We start from the raw sequence: 14,250 nt of genomic DNA, 5'->3' as shown, positions 1-14,250 counted from the left end.
GCCTATATTTGAGGACCGAAGTCCAGACTACACTTTCCCCCAGAGCTGAATAAATTTGCTTCAGGGATCTAGGAGCCAGCCCTCAAATTTAGAAGTCAGATTCATTTATTTTAGCTTTCAGGGTTTTATGTTTTGATAACAAGCAAATAGTAATACTTTGTAAACACCATATGTTACCTGTCAGTGCTAGAAACCCAATACAGTTAAACTCAAGAAGCATTTGTTAGTCTCCTAAATGCAAGATAGTGTGCTAATTACTCTGAAGACAGAAATATATTTGCCCTCAAGGAGATTATAGTCCAAGGTTGGGGAACCTGGGGCCTTGAGGCCACATGTGGCCTTTTGACTGAGTCCAAATTTTATAGAACAAATCCTTTTATTAAGGGCATTTGTTCTGTGAAGTTTGGACTCAGTCAAAGGGTGGCAATTGAGGACCTAAAGGGCCTTATGTGGTCTTGAGACCGCATGTTCTCCACCCCTGTATAAAATAGTCTATTGAAAGGACACAACATGGTCAGAGAGAAGTAAATACATATGTGTGCGTATTAAATGCAAACTATTTGAAGTGACTTGGGAGCCAATTTTCTTTTCACTATGCCACATTCACTGCCTCCAGGCTAGAGCCAAATTATTAAAGGCTTTAAGTGCCAAGAGGATTATTTTTTAATCATGGAGAAAGAAGGGAAGCCATTGAAGCTTCTTGAGCAGAGGAGTGATGGGGTCAGATTCCTATTTTGAGAATATCAACTTGGAAGCTCTGTAGAGGACGGATTGGAAGGGGGAGAAATCTTCAAGCAGTATGGCCCATGCCTGTCATTCCTACTACTGGGGTAGGGTGTTCATAGGATTTTAGGACTTCTGAAAGGCCAGTCAGGTGTCTATCTGAGATGCCAACCAGGTGTCTAAGTCCAAAATCAATATGGCAAGCCACTGGGAGTGGAGGGCTACCAGGCTTCCTAAGGAGGGGTGAGCTGGCCCAGGCTGGGAAAGCAAAACAGGTTAAAATGTCAGTGTCAATTAGCAGTGGGGTCAGTCCTGTGAGTGGCCTTTGTACTTCCAGCCTAGGCAAGATAGGGAGACCTAGTATCAAAAAAGAGGAAGGGAACAGAAAGGAAAGGAAGGGAAAGGAAAATAACTAAAAGGAAGGGAAGGGAAGGAGACAGAGAAAGGGAGGAAAGAGAAAGGGGTGAGACTAGAAATGGGAAACCAATTAGAAGGCTTTTATAAGAGTCTGGGTGAGTGTTGAAAGTGATGACCAGGTGGGTGGAGGGAAGTGGTCAGATGTGAGAAATGTTATGGAGATAGGATGGATAAATCTTGGCAATTGATTGGACTTGAAAGGTGAAGAGGAGTGAAGAATCCAGGATGTCTCCAAGGATATGAATCTTGGAGACAGGACGTATCAGGGTACCCTCAGCAGAAACAGGAGAAATTAGGAAGAAGAGCGACTTTAGAGACAAAGATAATGAGTTCTATTTTGGACATTTGAGATTTGAGATGCCTATGGGACAGCTTTGGGACATCCAGTTGGGGATGTCCAATAAGCAATTAATGATAAACAAAGGGAATGACATTTTAGTGGTCTGTGAGAGGATACTTGGTTCCTTGGCTTGTTGGGAGTCCACATTCCTTATCATGACCAAATACTTGCTTCTCTATCTTCTGGAGTAAAAAAATTTAAAAAAGGATTGAGATCAGGACTCCCAATTTTTCTTTCAAATCAGGAAGGCATACTGTTCAGCCCTAGGAACTGCCTAGCTAACTCCCTATCTCCCTTGCCTAACTAAATCATGCCCCTCTGACTACCCTCAACTCTTTAAGCAAGTGAGCCAGAAGCAGCCAGTTGCTTGCTCTCCCTAATCCAAGTCAAAGGCAGAGATACAGCAATCCTCTTTTAAAGATCTCCAGGAGAGAAGATGTCACAGCCTTTTCAAGTGCTGAATGACAGGCAACTCTGCTTTATAGTCTAGTGCTGAGATGTATGTCACCTGTTGAATACTTACTATGCTACCTGGTTTACCTGGAAAACTCTTTTGAATCTTCTGTTTTTTAAGAACAATTTTAAAGAGAAAAGGAAATGGAATCCTTCACCTTGATAGGCATCTTTTTTTCAGTTTTAAAGGGACAAAACAGTATTTAAGTCATATGATATGGAAAGTACTATACCTTCAAACTCCCTGCTGATATAATCAGACCTTTAGATTCCTTGTATTAATCTAGCACTGGTGGCTTTTTCTGCCTTCCTAAAAAGCATCCTTTAAAATCTTCCAGATGTATGTCCTCAGGGCCTACCTTGCATCTGGTGGGAAATTAGGGGGTCAGGTCATGGGAGGGACCACTGACTTTATTTCCTTTCCCTTAATGACTTACAGGATTATATGTGCCCACTTAAGAAATAACTGGGAAAGAATGAGACTAGGAGGTATAATCTGCCTAATAAAGTCTTAAGGTTGAAAGCATTCAAGGGGGTTCTACTACAGATAGTAGTCTAGCCTAACCTTGTAAGTACTCCAGAAAAATGGTTTGGCCCACCAAAATTTCTTTGGTCCACAACACATGCATGCACACACAAACACACACACACACACACACACACACACATTCTCCAGGCCCAAGTAATGGCCTTATCCATACAACTGTCTAGACACACTCTATGCACTGAGAACCACAGATGCCACTCACACGTGGAGTCATGTTTCTATATCATATTGTCATAGATGATACTTTAATATAACAACCAGGTGATAAACTCTTGGGACTCTTAAAAAATTGATTAACTTCAATTCCCTTTTCTTAGGCTTTTGAGCCTCATGCTCTCCTCTCATCCTCTTAAGGGGGAAAAGGCTTGTTTGGTTTTAAGTTGAGGCACAAACCATTTTCATGGTTGCCTTAGATTCCCATTGAAAAGAATTTCCACAAGCTCACTCAGTAACCTTACAATCAGATAAACGTTTTCTAAGCCAGACCGAAATCTTTCCCAAGGCAGTTTTTATAGACTTATAGACTAAGCTGAGATGAAAAACTGTTCATCCTCCTCTTTATAACTCTGTGTGTGTGTGTGTGTGTGTGTGTGTGTGTGTGTGTGTGTGTGTGTTTCTGGATAAGTCATTCTCATCTCAATATTAGTAGCTAACCTGTTTTCCAATTACATAACCATTCCCATTCAATCTAGTCCTATCCCAAAAAAGAATACTAAACTTTGTCTTTATATTTTCAGTCTCCAAATGTTTGCAGAGAAGTAAGTAAAGTGCATGTGAGCATACAGGCAGTGAAAGCACAAACCACGGAATTAATTTCACTTCCTACATTTTATTACAAGTACACAACTGGCATTTGTGTAATGCTTTAAGGTTTGAAAATATTTTATTATACATCACTTCATTTTTGTTCTATTTTATTTATTTTTTAAATTTATTTTTCCTCAATTACATGTAAAACCAATTTTTAACATACATTTTTTTTTTAATTCTGATTTCCAAATTCTTTCCCTTCCTCTCCTCCTCTCTCCTTGAGAAGGGAAGCAATTTGATAAAAAAAATTATACACATATATATAAAATTTCATTTTAACTTCAAAACAACCTGAAGTGGATCTTTCTGCTGCTACAAAAAGTTCTACCTACTACCCTAAAATGTCTCTCAAACATAAGAAGTTTTGACATTGATTCTTTCCAGGGAAAATCTCTTTGGCCAACCATTAGGACACTTGTTCTTAATTCAGTCAAGAAATTCTCCACAATAAATAGCAAGTTGGTGGAATGAATGTGTAAGGATGTTTAAGTATTTATAGCAATGAACAAGGGATTGAGTGCCAAGACAGACGTTAGTGAACAAAATATGTGTAATTTGGAGAAATCATGACAGAACCATGAGACTGAGTAGGAAGGAAGAGTAAGTCTAAAAATGTCTACTGTTTTAAGACTGCAAAGACTACCAGATTTAGTGAAAGTGTATAATTACTGGCTCTTTGTTTTAAGGAAATTAGGACAATATTCATAGGAATTTCCCCAGAGAAAGATAAATCAATCAACAAATGCTTCAAATGAAATCATGTATAAGTTGCTTTGCAAACCTTAAAGAGCTCCATAAATGCTACCTATTGTTATTATCACTTTACTTGTATTCTGTATGTAATATACATGCATACATACATACAAAGCAAGGATTATACATACATATACATATACGTAACATACAGGATAAATAGAAAATAATTAACAAGAGGAAGGCCCTGAAATTAAGAGGGGTTAGGGAGGTCTTCCTGTAGGAGGTATGATTTTAACTGGAATTTAAAGAAATTGATGCCTGACCAAGATTTAAACACTTCACAGAACCTTCTTCAGCTGCCTTCATGGCTGTTGGAACAAACTGTTCTCATTCACCCATTCTGCTGTGGAAGGTCTTCACATGCTTGGGGTAGACATCCCTCTAACTCAGCAACAGGTCTGAGACCTGTTGATCACCTTCAGTCCAGTTTAGCCCATCTGCCAAGATGGTTTGCCAGGATATGGCCACGGGGCATGTTACAGTTTCTTGGAGCCACAGGTAAAAGTTGGGTGAATCAGGTGGACACCAAAGGTAGATAAACAGCTCTGAAAAGGACTTGGGAAGCCCTCACACCAGATTAGCACCAGAGGTGCTAATCCTCAAGGTATGACTTGATGAGGGCCTGCACCAGAATGCAGTGACAGAGGAGAAAAGGAAGTGGATTAGAGAGATTTTTTGAAGGTAAAATCAAAATAAGCAATAGATTGGATATGGGGAGTGAGAGAGATAGTGAGGAATCCAGGATGACTCCTAGGTTGTGAGCATGAGGGACTGGGAAGATGGTGTTGCCCTCTACTGCAATAGGAAAATTAGGAGGAGGTAGGGTTTAGGGGGAAAGATAATGAGTTCTGTTTTGGACATATTGAGTTTGAGATGTCTACTGGGCATCCAGTTTGAGATATCTGAAAAGTTGTTGGAGATAAAAGACTGGAAGTCAACAGAGAGTTTGTTTCATATAGAAGATGGTGACTAAGTCAAGGCTTGAAGGAAGTAAGAGGTGGAGGTAAAGGGAGACTATTCCAAGTATGGAACAGAGCTGGTATAAAGACACAGAGACTGGGGATGGAATGTAGTATGTGGAGAACAACACAAGGACCAGTTTGGCTACAGTGTAGAATGCAGGAAGTGGAGTATGGTTGGCAAGGTGTGTCAGGGCTATGCTGTGAAGGGCATCCAAAACTAAACAGATGATTTTTTTTTTTATCCTAGAAGCAACAGGGAGCTGCTGGAGTTTGCTGAGTAGGGGAGTGATATGGTAAAGCCTTTACTTAAGGAAATTTTGACAGCTGCGTACAGAGAAGACAGATTGGAATAGGGAGAATCTTGAGACAAGGAGACCAGTTAGGAAGCCATTGCAACAGACTGGTGAGAGGTGATGAGGGCCTGAACTTGGATGGTTGCTTTACAAGTAATGAGAAGAGGGCATGTGGGAGAGATATTGTAGAGATAGAAAAGGCAAGATTTGAGAAGATGTCATCAGATTTGGCAAATAAGATGTCACTGGTACCTCTTGGGAATGTAATTGGAAAGGTACATCATTGCTTTCATAACCTCCATGGAAATGATGAGTCTCAGTAGAGAGTCACTAACTTCTAGCTTTACATAAGTCTAAGATGAAAGATCTAGGTAGCTCCATGACCCTGTAAGCCTGGCAAATAAGCAGTGAAAACATCAAGAAGAGATATCAGCTAAGCAGATCTACACCTCAATACTGTAAGAGCTCATTAAAGGTGGGTTCTTTTTGTAGTAACCCTTAAGGACTGTTGGACTGCAGGATGCCATGCGGGAGCAGCTGACTTCATTGTCTTTAACAGAATAACACTTTCAAAGTGGCACTGTTTATTGGAAATTCCCCTGGATTCTAGAAAATGCCAACTAGGAGATATGGGATTTGTTCCCAACTCCCTTAACAACAAGCTCTGTGGTATTAAGCCATTCAATTCAACAACTGTTTGTTAATAAATACTCACCCAAGAGCAAGGCAGTGTTCTAAGTGCTAGGAATAGTCAAATTGTACAGGAATTACCTCAACAAACAAGTCTAAAACTCTGCAGATAAGTCTTAGAGAATTGTCAGAGGCTCAGTGACAGTAAGGGTCTTGATCACAGTCACCTGGCTAGTAGGTATCTGGGGAGGGATTGGAAATTGTCCCTCCTGACTGAAATCCAACACTCTATCCACTACCCCTGGGACAAGACATACAAGGAAGGAATGGTGTATGCCTCAAGAAGTTTATATTCAGCTGAGGAGATTATTTTCACCTTATTTCTTTGTTGCCATAGAGATAACAGATATATATTTATGGAGCCTACCTTAACAAATCTGTTAGATATACATCTTTATATATGTACTTATATAGTATGTATGTGGCACCTATATAGTATGTGTATGTATAGATATATATCCTATATGTTGACATATATATTGTGAATGGGTGCATGCATGCGCGCGCGCACACACACACACTTCTAGTCCTAGATTCTCTCTTGAGTTTCCTTGATGTTTCATCATCTGCTTATTAGAAACTGCAAATGGAATGTTACGTATATATAACTTCAACATGTCAAAAACAGAACTCATTATCTTTCCCCCAAAGTCCTTCCTTCTTCTGAACTCCTCCTTTTCTGTCCAGAGCATGGCCATACAGAACTCAGGTAGTAGATGCATGGGTAGAGAGAAGGGGACAGATGTGAAGATGTGAATGTAGAAATGACAGGCTTTGGCAATTGATTGTCATCTGCGGGGTTTACAACTCCAGCACCATCCTCAACTCCTCACTCTTCCTCAACTGATATTCCATCAGTTGCCAAATCTTGTTTCTTCCTTCAGAACTTCCCTCATATCTGTTCCCTTCTCTTTACTCCTACAATTGTCTCCCAAATTCAGGACCTCAGGACCTCTTGCCTGCAGTACTGTCATAGCCTTCTAATTGATCTCCCTACTTCATCTTTCCCCAATCTAATCCACCCTCCACCCAACTTCCAACATGATTTTTCAAAAAGAAGCTCTTACCATACCACTCCCTGACTCAATAAATTCCAATGGTTCCTGACTTTAGGATTAAACATAATCTCTTTTGTGTGGCATTGAAAACTCTCCATAACATAACTACCATTCCCTTTTATTCTCATTGCTCACATATTGTACTCTGTAGACCAGTCAAATTGGATTTATTTATTGATTTGTTTGTTTATTTACTTTGCTCTTCCACCTCCCATCTCTGTGCCTTGCACTGACTGCTCCCCTGCCTGGAATCCACTCCCTCTACCCTTCCATCTCTTGGAGTCTGTTTTCCTTCAAGACTTTAACCTTCCACATCAGGGTTCACTTTATCCCCTTACCTTCCCTCTCCCCTCCAAATGACTTTGGAATTATTTTGTAACTTATGTTCTCTGCTTGTCCCACCCTATCAAAGAGTGTAAGTTCCTTGAGGTCAGGAATTGCTGTTCAGTTTTTGCCCTTATGTCTTCTGTGCCTAGCATATTATCTTGCGCATAATAGTCTTGTTATAGTTGACTGATTAATTGATTGAACCTGGTGATGTATCAGTCTATCCTACCTCACTGAGAGGATGAAAAGATAAAATACATGAATCAAATTATTTAGAAAGTACTTGATATTACAGGGGAAGGAGGAGGATGTTTCCTGAAAATAGGAAGGTGCTGATTTATTTGCACATACTCAAAACATCTCTGCCTTGTGCAATTCCATAGAAGTATATTTATATACCCTTAATATAGTCTATAAACCTGTGACTTTCTTATTCTGAGGTATAGAGTAACTAGCTACTAAAGTACTTTAAAGCACAATATAGGTCAACTACTATCATTATTACTGGGTTCAGAATATTTGGGTTTGAAGGTCCAGGGAATAGTAGGGAAGATGGTAGGCAAGAGCAGTGGTCAGCGAGGGAGGGATCAGGGAAAGAACTGGAGCAGTATGAATGGAAAAGTTTAGAGCCAAAGAAATCTAAATCTAAGGCCTCCTTCTAAGAAGCCCAGAAGGCCTCAAGGAACTGATTTAGTGGGTACTAGCCAGCCACTTTGAGAAAAAGAAAGCATAGATTATAGATCTTACAGGGCTGTCCTTTAGTAGCACTCAAAGATTGTGTACTAATTGGCTTTCCCTACTATCCTTCCCCTACAGTCTGGAAACCAGGCATCTAAGCACATGCATGCACACACACACACACACACACACACACACACACACACACACACACACACACACACACCCCAATGAAGAGCCTCATCTTGAAAATTAAGACTATCCACATCCAGAGAAAGAACTGTAGAGTCAGAACGCAGAATGAAGCAGACTATTTTCTTTTTTGTTATGTTTTGATTTGATTTGGGTTTTGGTTTCTCCCATTTGTTTTAATTCTTCTATGCAACATGACTAATGTAAAAGTGTGTTAAGACTGAATGCTGTCATGGGAAGGAAGGGGGGAGGGAGTGGGAGAAAAATTTAAAACTTATGGAAGTGATTGTTGAAAACTGAAACAAATTAATTATTCACCAAAAAAGAAAAGAAAATTAAGACTAAAACTCTGATGATTATTTCAGTAGCTAAGAACCATCCTAACGCACAAGGGTAAACAGACAGAAAATCTATGAATCAAGCAATGTACAAGTATTTATTAAGTATTTACTATGTACCAGGCACTGTTTCGGATGATGGTAATATGAAGACAAAATAAAAAATAAGGCCTGTCCTTAAGTAACTTATTTACAGTCTGGCCAGGGAGAAAATATGTACATATACTGTGCAAATAAAATATATACAAGGTGATTTTGAGGGAAAGGCACTAACAGCTTGGGCAGAGGTGGGCTGGGTGGGGAGGTAGGAGCAATCAGGAAAGGCCTCATGTAGCACTTTGCCTTAGCATTAAAAGAAACTAGGGATTCTGAGGGATGGAAATTAGGAGGGAGCACATTCCAACCTTAGGGAACAGTTAGAGTAAAGGCACACAATGGTAGAAAATGATTGCCCTGTGTGACAAACAGCAAGAATCTCAATTTGGCTGGATCACAGTGACTATGGAGGGAAGCGGTGTGTAATAAGGAAGGAAATGTCAATTAGAACAAGTTGCAAAGGGCTTTAAATGCCAGACTGTTTATTATTTGATTCTTCAGATAATGGAGAGCCACAGTAATTATTGAGTAGGGGAGTAACATTATAAGCTGTCATATGTACACTTTGAATATCTATCTCTTCTCACTCTAGAATATATCAAGCTTCATTGGAGATCCATATATAGACTGTTGGTTAAAAAAGAACCCAGAGTTTTGTCATAGCAAGAAATGTATAACATAGGACACTTCAACTCATATGTAGTCATGGTGGCAGGGCAGGATAAACACTGAGTTTACAATAAAATTCCCACTTTTCATTGATTCATTTGCTTGTGGTACAGAATGGGTTGGATTAAATTCTTGTTTGTTAAGTGACAGGAGAGGTGTCTGGAAGGTTTGGAGAATCTCAGCTTTATTGCAAAAAACATAATAGCAGACAGTCTTTGAACATGAAAATGAATTAATATGAGACACTACTCTCTCTGAGATGGGACAAATGAAGTCCTGGCTAAAGGCAGAAAAATAGACTAGAAGTTATCATGATATCCTTTGTACACCATTAAAGCTCATGGGTCCATGTGAAAAAACCAAAACAGATGAGCATCTCGGCTTCCTTTGACCTAAAGCACACTGTGTCTTTATTGAAGGAATATTTTTAAAGGTCCTCCTTGTGTATCCAAAATCAGATCCAGAACATGCCACTTCACAATTCCTGTCCCATACCTTGGCACAAAAAAGACCTTTGGTGCTAGGGACCAAGAAACCTGCAAGGTTCTTATCCTTCATAATAACTGTCCCTAGAGATTGGGAGCTACCCAGTGGATTTCCTGTAAATTTAGACAGAGGGAGATAATAGAAAGGAAAAGGATGAAAAATAGAAGGAAAAATCATTGGGCTGAGTATCTATCACCAATTAGCTCTGAATAAGTCAACTCCCTTAGCTTCCTCTTCCAGAAAAGAAAGGTTTCACATGAACTGAAATTGAAGGACCTTTCTAGCTCTAGCAATCTCAAGTTCTATAGTGACACCTGGTGGATACATACAGCTAAGACTCCAGAATTTACCTCAACTGGCTGCACGAACATGGAAAACTCACCTTGTTTTTCCCTGGTTTGACAGGCCCTCATTCATTAAAGAAATAAAGTCATATTCTTTCACATTTCTATTTCTGATGTGTTTTCTGGTTTGGCAGGTTGTTGGGAGGATCAAATGAGATAACTGATTAAAAGTGTATTGGAAAACTTTGAAGCATGATCTAAATTTCAGTTATTAATATTATTATGAATTGATGATACCTTATAACATTTCTGGAAAGCGTCATATATATCATTGACCCATTTTACAAATGGCAAAATACACTAGGGCACTGTCAGGCCAAATATTATTTCTTAGTCAAAGGGAAAACAGAATTGGATTTGGCCGTCTCAGCTTAAATTTCGCCCTAGAACTAGACAAATAGCCATTCATTACTTAATTGCAGCCATGAAGTTTGATTTTAAACCTTTTTCATTAACGTTGTCATCATTAGCTTTATTGGTGTCATTTTCATCAAAAAAAGTATAGTAGACTCTCAACTCTCCATACTGATATAAGGAAAGTGTGGCTTGTATAATTCACAAAAGCAAGTATATATTAATAAAAATGTATGAGTAATTTAGCAATATATTTTATTTACATTTGACTGTGGATGAGTCTGAGGTTGTGGAGAGAGTGACATCACTTCAGATGAAATGATGAAGCTATGAACACTTCACCAGATACAATCATTAGTCAATCAGTAAACGTTTACTAAAGCCCTACTGTGTGCGAGGCATTGTGCTAAGTGCTGGGGAAACAGAAAGAGGCAAAAGATGTTGAGGGAGAGCATTCCAGGCATGGGGGACAGCCAGAGCTAAGAGATGCTGTGCCTTATTTAAGGAATAGCAAGGAGGCCAGTATCCCTAGATCATAGGGTGTGTGTCTGGGAGTAAGGTATAGGAAGACTGGGAAAGGAGGAGGGGATTAGATGATGAAGGGCTTTGAATGCCAAGTAGAAGATTTTGTATTTTATCCACAAGCATTTATTAAGCATTTAATATATGCCAAACACTATGCTGTCTGTCCGACAAGGACCAGCCTAGCTAAATTCAGAGAAGCTAATCAAGTGATCAACCAACAAGCATGCGTTCAAAATCTACTATATGCCTGGCACTATATTAGGCACTGGGGAAACAGAGGCAAAAGTGAAGCAGTCCCTGACTCCCCTCAAGAACCTTTTGTTCTGTTAAGGAAGATATCATGTTATATAGGGCAGGATCCATGAATTTTTGAAAAATATTTTGATAACTCTGTTTTAATATAGTTTACTTTACAATCCTATGCATTTTATTTTATACATTTAAAAACATTATTCTGAGAAGGGGTCCATAGGCTTCACTGGATCAGCTGCCAAAGGGATGTATGATTCCTCCTGCCCAAATGGTGAAGAATCCAAGACATAGCAATAGATACAAAATGACTACAAAGAAATTTGGGGAAGTGAATCACCATTAACCTCAGGGAAAGTGAAACTTCATGGGGCAAAAGAGTTGACTGACCTAGTCTGGTTTTTTTATATGACAGAATAAATAAGTAGGGAAGAAGAGAAAAAAATCTAGCCCGTAAACCCCAAGATATCTTGTGAGGTTTCAGCGATCAAAATTTACATTCCTTTGGGCAGAACATACACAGGAACGGGTATAATTCCCTGTGTAGATAGAGGGAGAAGAGGAGCAGCTAGGCGGTGCAGTGGATAGAGCACCAGTGCAGGAGTCAGGAGGACCTGAGTTCAAATCTCACCTCAGACACTTGACACTCACTGTGTGACCTTGGGCAAGTCACTTAACCCCAGTTGCCTCATCCTGGGTCATCTCCAGTCATCCTGATGAATATCTGGTCACTGGATTCAGATGACTCTGGAGGAGAAGTGAGGCTGGTGACCTGCACAGCTCTCCCTCACTCAAAACAAAGTCAAGTGCAAGTGATGTCATCATTTCTCTGATGGTATGGTCTTCTTCGGCAAGGGAAGGATGAACACACACAGAGGGAGAAGGGAGGAAGGAAGTATCGAAGTATCCACAGTAAGAGGTAGGGAATGGGCAGACTCAGGTGACTGGCAACTGTTGCTTGGAAGAAAGGTGGTATAGCAACCCACTTAGCTGAAACACAAAACTACAGCCAGGTCCCCATTAGTGAGAATAATGACTCCCATGAAGTGGTCACATTATTTGAATTTACATTGCATATATCTATTGGTCTAAAACAAATGACAATATTTTACATAATTAACATTTCAAATAGTGTTAATTCAAATATATGTGATCACTTCTGGCCAGGAAGGAAGGAAACAAGCATTTACTTCGCACCTACTATGTGCTGGGCACCATACTAAGTGCTTTACAATTATTAGCTCTTTTGATCCTCATAACAACCCTGGGAGGTAGGAGCTATTTTTATCCCCTTTTTGCAGTTGAGGAAACTGAGGCAGACAGAGATTAAGTGACTTACCCAGGGTCACACAGTTAATAAGTTTCTGAGGCCAGATTTGTGTTCACATCTTCCTGACTCTAGACCCAGTGCTCTGGGTCCTTCACTGCCATTATTGGAACTTATTGGGACATAGTTATAGGTTCTGAGAAAGTTTACCAGCTTTGATTTAGTTGCAAATCTCTTGTGAATGCTAAGCAGCAATGGTCTGAGAAGCAAAGTTGGAGAGTTGACTGGGTTTCTTCTGCATAATAATGACCTAAAAGGAACAGATTCCTTTACCTTAGTGATCTGAAGGACATATTGTACAAGTGGCTGCTGGAGGTAGAGTAATTCAGAACCACAACTGGCACCCGTGTCGAAAAGGAATGGTATGTTATCTCTTTGGTCCTATTAAATACGTGGTCACGTAGTATACCTATTATATGGAAGGATATTTTATAGAGTGCCTCAAAAGCCAGAGTCCAAGAAAATACTAGAGTAGTATGGACCTGGAGATTGAATACACTTCTGGTTTACAAGGATCAGCCTGGCTAAGTTTAGAAAGGCTCATCATTGGTTGGTGGCCACATGGCAAAATTCTCTTCCACAACAGCTCCTGAAAACTGCTTCCTAAGTTGTGGTTGTGATCTTATGTTGGAGGCATGATCACAAATCCTTGGAGTAATGAAGTTGTTTATCAGTAATGCCAAAGGCTGTGGCGAGGTTATGTAAGATCAGTATGGAAAAAATATGGCAGAAGGAAGTTCCTTAGAGCTCTTGTAAGTATATGGTTAGTGTGGTTGTTAGAAGAGAAGTCAGATTAATGGCAGTCCAGAAAATAATTATTTGATTATAAATTTTATCTTCCCCGTTGAACTGTCTTGATCCACTGTGGTGAGAAATTACCATACTAGATCTAACTTCATTCTGATAGAAAAAGTGAGTATTAAAAAGGGTGATGGGAAAGGAGATTGGCTGATGTCATTTATTATCTGCCACTGATAAGCAGGTGATGACCTTTTCTACCCTCGAGAAATCTAGCTACTAGCAATGGCAAGAGCAATGTTAATACTATAGAACAAAAGTCATGAGCCACATCACTCTATGTAACAGGTCCTATGTGACCTGGCATTTAATTAGGGCCAAAGAGATAACATATTGTTCCTTTTCTATATAGGTGCCAGCATTCACCTTCCCACCAACCATCACTAGGAGACTCTTGCTGCTACTTTTACTGATTCTCTCTGTCTTTTTTTTTTTTTTTTTGAGGCACAGTACCCTAATCTCTAGGGCAGCTCAGCAGTATAGTGGATACAGCACCAGCCCTGGAGTCAGGAGGACCTAAGTTCAAATTTGGCCTCAGATACTTACTAGTTGTGTGACCTTGGTCATGTCACTTAACTCTGTTTGCCTCAGTTCCTCAAATGAAAAATGAGCTGGAGAAGGAAATGGCAAAGCATTCTGGTATCTTTGCCAAGAAAATCCCAAATGGGGTCATGGACAGTCAATTGAAAAAGGCTCAAGGACAATAATCCCTAGTAACTGGTAATAGATTGTCAGTTAAGAGACTCCCATTGCATATACTAAACAGTACAAAAATAGCAAAAGAAAAAATCTTATCAGCTTAGGACAAAGAGATAATT

General features: G+C 39.6%; 1 protein-coding gene across 1 annotated transcript in view; it reads left to right on the top strand.

Annotated features, from left to right (window-relative positions):
- LOC140520704 (XK-related protein 6) overlaps positions 1-14,250 on the top strand; it is a 34,415-nt gene that overhangs the window by 17,245 nt on the left and 2,920 nt on the right. The window lies entirely within an intron of this gene.

Source organism: Notamacropus eugenii, chromosome 1 (genome assembly GCF_028372415.1).
Source record: "Notamacropus eugenii isolate mMacEug1 chromosome 1, mMacEug1.pri_v2, whole genome shotgun sequence".
NCBI lineage: Eukaryota > Metazoa > Chordata > Mammalia > Diprotodontia > Macropodidae > Notamacropus > Notamacropus eugenii.
The sequence above is the reverse complement of the archived record's forward strand: the minus strand, read 5'-3'. Positions and strand labels throughout refer to the sequence as shown.